Source organism: Mycetomoellerius zeteki, unplaced genomic scaffold, assembly GCF_001594055.1.
Source record: "Mycetomoellerius zeteki isolate Tzet28-1 unplaced genomic scaffold, Tzet1.0 scaffold248, whole genome shotgun sequence".
Classification (NCBI taxonomy): Eukaryota; Metazoa; Arthropoda; class Insecta; order Hymenoptera; family Formicidae; genus Mycetomoellerius; species Mycetomoellerius zeteki.
In genome coordinates this window covers 18,126-24,374 of record NW_017257225.1, presented here as the reverse complement: position 1 = coordinate 24,374, position 6,249 = coordinate 18,126, and the positions used below count along the sequence as shown (strand labels likewise).

Here is a 6,249-nt window from a genome sequence, read left to right as displayed (position 1 = left end):
AGGCGAATTTTATCTCCACCAAAAATAAAGTAGCTTTATATAACCTGATACGGAACCTGAGACAAAATATCCTTTGTCATTTCTTAACCTTAGCATCTAAAGTTGGTAACATCGAATTTTGATACGTTAAACCGATTGAAGACCGTTTACACGATTTTCGTAAAACGGTTTAGTAATGCCAAAGTTGTTTCAGAAGAGGTTTGGATTTACTAAAACGGTTTTAATAACATCTGTATTAAGAGACGTTTACAGGACATCTAACACCGGTTTTAACTAAAACGGTTTTTATTAAAACGGTTTTACCAGTGCGTGTAAACGTAGTCATAGGGTGCACTCAATGGGTGCATTCAGTACTACAACCGCTCACTGAGCGCTCAGTGAACGCTTGCATCTTATTGGCATATTTCGTTAGAACTAAAAATATAGACCAGAGACAAGCGCTCATTGAGCACTCAGTGAACGGTTGTAGTACTGAATGCACCTAATGTCGAATCTTGAGCAATGTCTATGGATTTCGTCCTATGTATACAACCTCTTTGCCCTAAGCTCGGATCTACAATAGAGTTTTAAACCTTAAGCCATAAAAAATGAACGAATCATAGTCAATTATTCTTCTCACATTCGGCTGTAATTTGGCTAGTTTCTTATCGCTTAAAACATCTATTATAGATCCGGACTAAAAAGACCGCAGCACAGATTTTTGCATAACACATAGGACGGAATCCATATGCGGGGTCTATAATAGAAGTCGTAGCGGTCGTAGAGTCTTAAATCGTAGAAAATTAACTAATCACAGTTAATTATTCTTCTCATATTCGATTCTGTGATTGATCAATTTTCTACGACTTAAGACTCTACGATTGTTACGACTTCTATTGTAGACCCCGCAATAGACGTTGCTCAAGATTCGAGAAGGTCTTAAGCTAGTGCATGAACCAATCAGAGCTGTATTAGCATCTTAAGACATTGCTTGAGATTAAGACCGGACTATGGATTCCGGCCATAGGCCAGTATTCATAGTTAGATCTTATATTCAAGACCGTCTTGAGTACAATTTAAAGAAGTCATGAACCAATCAGAGGGCCGCTTTAGCGACTTAAAACATTACTAAGATGATCTTAAGGGCCCTCGCAGACAAAATTTCTGTAAGAGTAACCTTAAGACGTGAACTTAAGCCAATGAACCAATCAGGATACTTCTTTAGATCTACGTAATCTAACGGAAATAAAAATAGCAGTAAACTTATCCATAAGGCGAGTTTCAACCGATTGAAATTCGCCTTATTGCGAGGTTATGGATAAGTTTACTGTTATTTCCATTTCCGTTAGATTACGTAGACCTAAAGCAATATCCTGATTGGCTCATTGATTTAAGTTCACATTTTAAGATTACTGTTACGGAATTTTGTTTGCGGGGGCCCTAAGGGCCCTGGCACAAAAAAAATTTAAGGCAATAAGATGTAAGCAGTAAGGAAATCAACATGTTGGATTCACTACTGCTTATGTTATGACCTTACGATGACTCTACTGTGATTGGTCAATTCGCTTACTGCTTACGTTTTACTGCTTAAATTTTTTTGTGTGCCATGGCCCTAAAACCCATTCTACATTACACGCAAGCCGATCGCAAGTTTGTTGCGACAACCAATCTGAAGCGTTGATTTCAAAATGCATCAGATTGACTGTCGCAACAAACTTGCGATCGATTTGCATCTAATGTAGAATGGGCTTAAAATAAGAACGGACTATGAATGCCGGCCATAATGCATAGTGCATAAGAGAATCAACCAAAATTCTTTCTTTCCTTCCATTTCATAGAAAAGAGGAACTTTGATTGATTTTCTTATGCACTATGCGATTAGCCCGGATCTACAATTTTTAAGCCTTAAGGTTTTTAAGGCCCGATTGCATCAACGTTACTTTGACTACATTTATACGGCACCCTTAATCGGGTTTAATAACATCCGTAATTATGAAATTGGCCAATCACCGTTGTTCCTCGGAAGAATGGAACGACTGTGATTGGCCAGTCGTTCATAACTACGGATGTTATTAAACTCGATTAAGGGTGTCGTGTAAATGTAGTCCATGACTTTAAGCGAAGCTTAAAATTCTCTATATCTCTCCCACTCTCTCGGCTTTAAAGAGAGAAAGTGAAAGTTATAAGCCTCGCTTATGGGCTTTCTACAATAAGTCATTACCTAAGCTTCAAGTCTTAAGCTATAAGAAATGAACCAATTATAATCAATTAGTCCAGACCTACAATAGAGTTCTAACCCTTAAACCATAAGAAATGGACGAATCATAGTCGATTATTCTCCTTGAATTCGACTGTAATTGGTCAATTTCTTACGACTTAAGGCTTAAAATATCTATTGTAAATCCGAGGTTATTCTTCTTACATTCGACTGTGATTGGTTAATTTCTTATGATTTAAAACTTAGGGTGAAATCATACGATGCGGAAAAATACTGCGGAATAGAGAATGCATCATTGAAGCAACCAATCAGCGCTATTCCGAATAGCGCTAATTGGTTGCTTCAATGACGCATTCTCTATTTCGCAATCTTTTTCTGCACCGTATAATTTCACCCTTAAGTAATAACTTATTGTAGAAAGCCCATTAAAGTCAAAGTAATGTTGGTGCAATCGGGCCTAAGTTATAAAAAATGGACGAATCATAGTCAATTATTCTCCTCGCATTCGACTGTAATTGGTGAATTTCTTATAGCTTAAGGATTAAAACCTATTGTAAATCCGGACTTGTACATAAGTCTGGATCTATAAGCCTTAAGCCATAAGAAATGGACGAATCATAGTCAATTATTCTCTTCGCATTCGATTTAAAACACCTATTGTAGATCCGAACTAATGCAAAAGTGCTGCGGCCTAAGGATGGAATCCCATAAGATATATTTGCTGCGTAAAGCTGGAAACACAATAGGCACAGGCAATAGGAACAGGAAACAGAGAATAATAAGCCGTCCAATCAAAACTGGGGAGTATAATATCGAACCTATACCCCAGAGCACTGATTGGACGGCTCGTTATTTCTTGTTCTTTGTTCCTATTGCCTGTGCCTATTGTGGCTGTGTTCCAAAATTCACTGCCAGCGCTGAAAATCTACAGTTTACGTCACGTATACTGTACATTTTCAGTACTGCAGTGAATTTTGAAAGTCTGTGTTTCCAGCTTAAAACGCGCAATCGCGTTTAACCAATCAGTAATCAGTAAAACGCGAAACCACAACAACGAATCGCTTTTCTAATTGGTTACGCGGTTACGTGACACGCGTCAAATATACCTCATGGGACACTACTCTAATAGCGTTTTTCATTAGCAGAACCAGTGCGCACTCAGTGCACATTAAAGCTATTGTATACTATTCTAATCTAAATGTAAAAGTGAGATATCTTAATTGATAAAATGCCCAATGTGTACTTTATCAAATAATACAATAAAATATAATAAAAGTAAGAATTCGCTCGTATTACGCAAAGCAAAACTATACAAAAATTCAGTAAAAGTTAGTGAACGAGCTATAAAAAGATATAAAAATAAATTTATGAACGATACATTTATTAAAAAACTAACATACGTTTCGTAACCACAGGTCCTTTTTCAACATTTATTATACATGCTGTATGTTAGTTTTTTTATAAATGTATCGTTCATAAATTTATTTTTATATCTTTTTATGAGCTCGATCATTGACCGAATTTTTGTATAGTTTTATAATAAAATGTATTGAATATTTCGCAGTTTAATTCGTTTCTATATTTTTATTAAACGTACATCTTTATTGCCCGTTTCCACCAATGTAGATTAACTTTGACCTCGGTTCAACTTACTCTTTATTTCTTCTAATCTTTAGAACTAGAAAATAGATGAAGAGTAGGTTGAACTGAAATTAAAGTTAATCTACATTGGGTGCATTTAGTACTACAACCGCTCAATGAGCGCTCAGTGAGCGCTTGCATTTTATTGGCATATATTAGAACTAAAAATATAGAGCAAACAGATACAAGAACTCATTGAGCGCTCATGGTACTGGTGAGCGGTCGTGATACTGAATGCACCCATTGGTGGAAACGGGCATAAGTCGATTTGTGTACAACGACTTTAAAGTGCACTGAGTGTGCACTTTAATTTTGCCAATGAAAAACGCTATAAGGATATATCCACAGCCACACAAACTTGCATAACCGCATAAACGTGTGCATAAAGAAAATTATCCAATCACATTTTACGTGTGACTTTAAAAGAGAAATGTAATTGGATAATTTTCTTTATGCATATGTTTATGCAGATATGCAAGTTTGTGTGGATATATCCTAGATCCTCATACAGACAACAGCGCTTTGACATCGAGCGCTGATTGGTAAAAAGCCGGTTGTGGAGGTAAAATTTACTCCCATCCCATTTTTCACCAATCAGAGTTCGATGTGAAAGCGCTGTTGTCCGTGGGTATGATCAACGCGATGCTACAAATGCTTTGAAGCGTTTTTTAATTGATCAATTTGTAAAATTCTTTTTTCTAATTGGTCCATTAAACCAGAGAGAAACCTGAGAGTGGACATTCCGGACTTTTTCGTGTAGCAAATCTCATAGGATAATGTCCACGTTTTTGTGGTTCTTTTCCGTGCTATTACGTGGATTAGACAAAGACGAATAATCAAATTTGATTATTCGTCTTTGTCTAAGGGCGCGCTCACACTTTGATGAAAAAGCAGAAAGCGGAAAAACAGCAGCCAATTAGAACTCGCGTTGATAGTCTACAATTTCGTACTACTTATTACCAGCGCGAGTTGTGATTAGCCACTGCTTTTCCGCTTTCTGCTTTTCCGTCAAGGTGTGAACGCACCCTAATCCACGTAATAATACGGAAAAGAACCACAAAAACGTGGATATTATTCTACGAAATTTAGTACACGAAAAAGGTCGGGATGTTCACTCTCAGATTTCTCTCTAATCAAACGCTTCAAAGCATTTGTAGCGAGATTTTAACCACAGCCCGTATGAGAATCCGGGCAAACTTTAAAGCCTTGTGTTCACAATAATAGAACTCGATCCGAGTTCTAAGGTTTGTTCGCGTCGCATGCTCCAACATGCATTTCCAATATGCTCCTACCATAGCTCTTACTCACTCCAACGTGCTTAATAGAGTGAGTACGAGCTATAGTAGGAGCATGTTGGAGCTTGCGACGCGAACAAACCTTAGAACTCGGTCTGAGTTCTCGGATCGACAAATGTGTAGTCAATCAACTTGCCGGTTTTTTCCGTAAAAACTATAAGCTGATTGGCTACACATTTTACGATCTAACATCGTGGACACAAGAGATTTGTTCGCGTCGCAAGCTCCAACATGTTCCAACATGCTCCTATCGTAGCTCCTACTCACTCTATCAAGCGCGTTGGAGTGAGTAAGAGCTATGGTAGGAACATAATGGCTGCGTTCAGCAGACTCAACAGTTTTGCAACCGTTTTATGATTGTCTGCTGAGATAGGACCATTCTTCTAGATCTAAAAGTATGATCCAATCAGCGCGAAGGAAACTTCCAACAGTTGCAAAACAAACGTTCTGCTGAACGCAGCCATTGAAACATGTTGGAGCATGCGACGCGAACAAATCTAATGGTGCGGTTCTATGATGCAGAATTGACGCAATGAGGAATGGCGAAACGTTCGTGATTAGTTTAGAAAAGACATATCGGCGAAGCGCAATTGATAGAATGCTTGCGATTGGACGGATCGTTCCGCCAATTCCGCATTGCGTATACGTTCCGCACCATGATGGCTCTTGCACACTGGACGCGGAAACGCTTGCCGCGCGGCAAAATGTGACGCCATGCAGGAGCCATGAGGCGTGACCGTGCAATAAGGCTTAACACTGGAATGCACTGAAAGTAGAGATATAATAAGGGACTAGTATAGAGGGGCTAATTTTTGATTGGTTGGATATGGAATGGCAGAAGCCAATCAAAAATCGTGCTAGTAATAGATAGTACAGCCCGAATTCTGATTGGTTTCTGCTTTCCTAGTTTTTCTGCTTTTCCGTCCTAGTTACGAACACGTCCTATGACTTATCGTCCTGTGAACGATAATTACCATTTCTATCCAACTAGAACTTATGCCAGTCTCTTATTATAGGGCGGAATCTGTGGACGTTGCTCAAGATTCGAAATGGTGTTAAGCTAGCGCATGAACCAATCAGAGAACCGTATTAGCATCTTAAGACATTTGCTGGATT

The 6,249-nt window shown here is 38.4% G+C and overlaps 1 protein-coding gene across 2 annotated transcripts in view; it reads right to left on the bottom strand.

The window, feature by feature from the left end:
* Urm1 (Ubiquitin-related modifier 1) overlaps positions 1-6,249 on the bottom strand; it is an 82,726-nt gene that overhangs the window by 75,275 nt on the left and 1,202 nt on the right. The gene's annotated exons all lie outside the window — the stretch shown is intronic.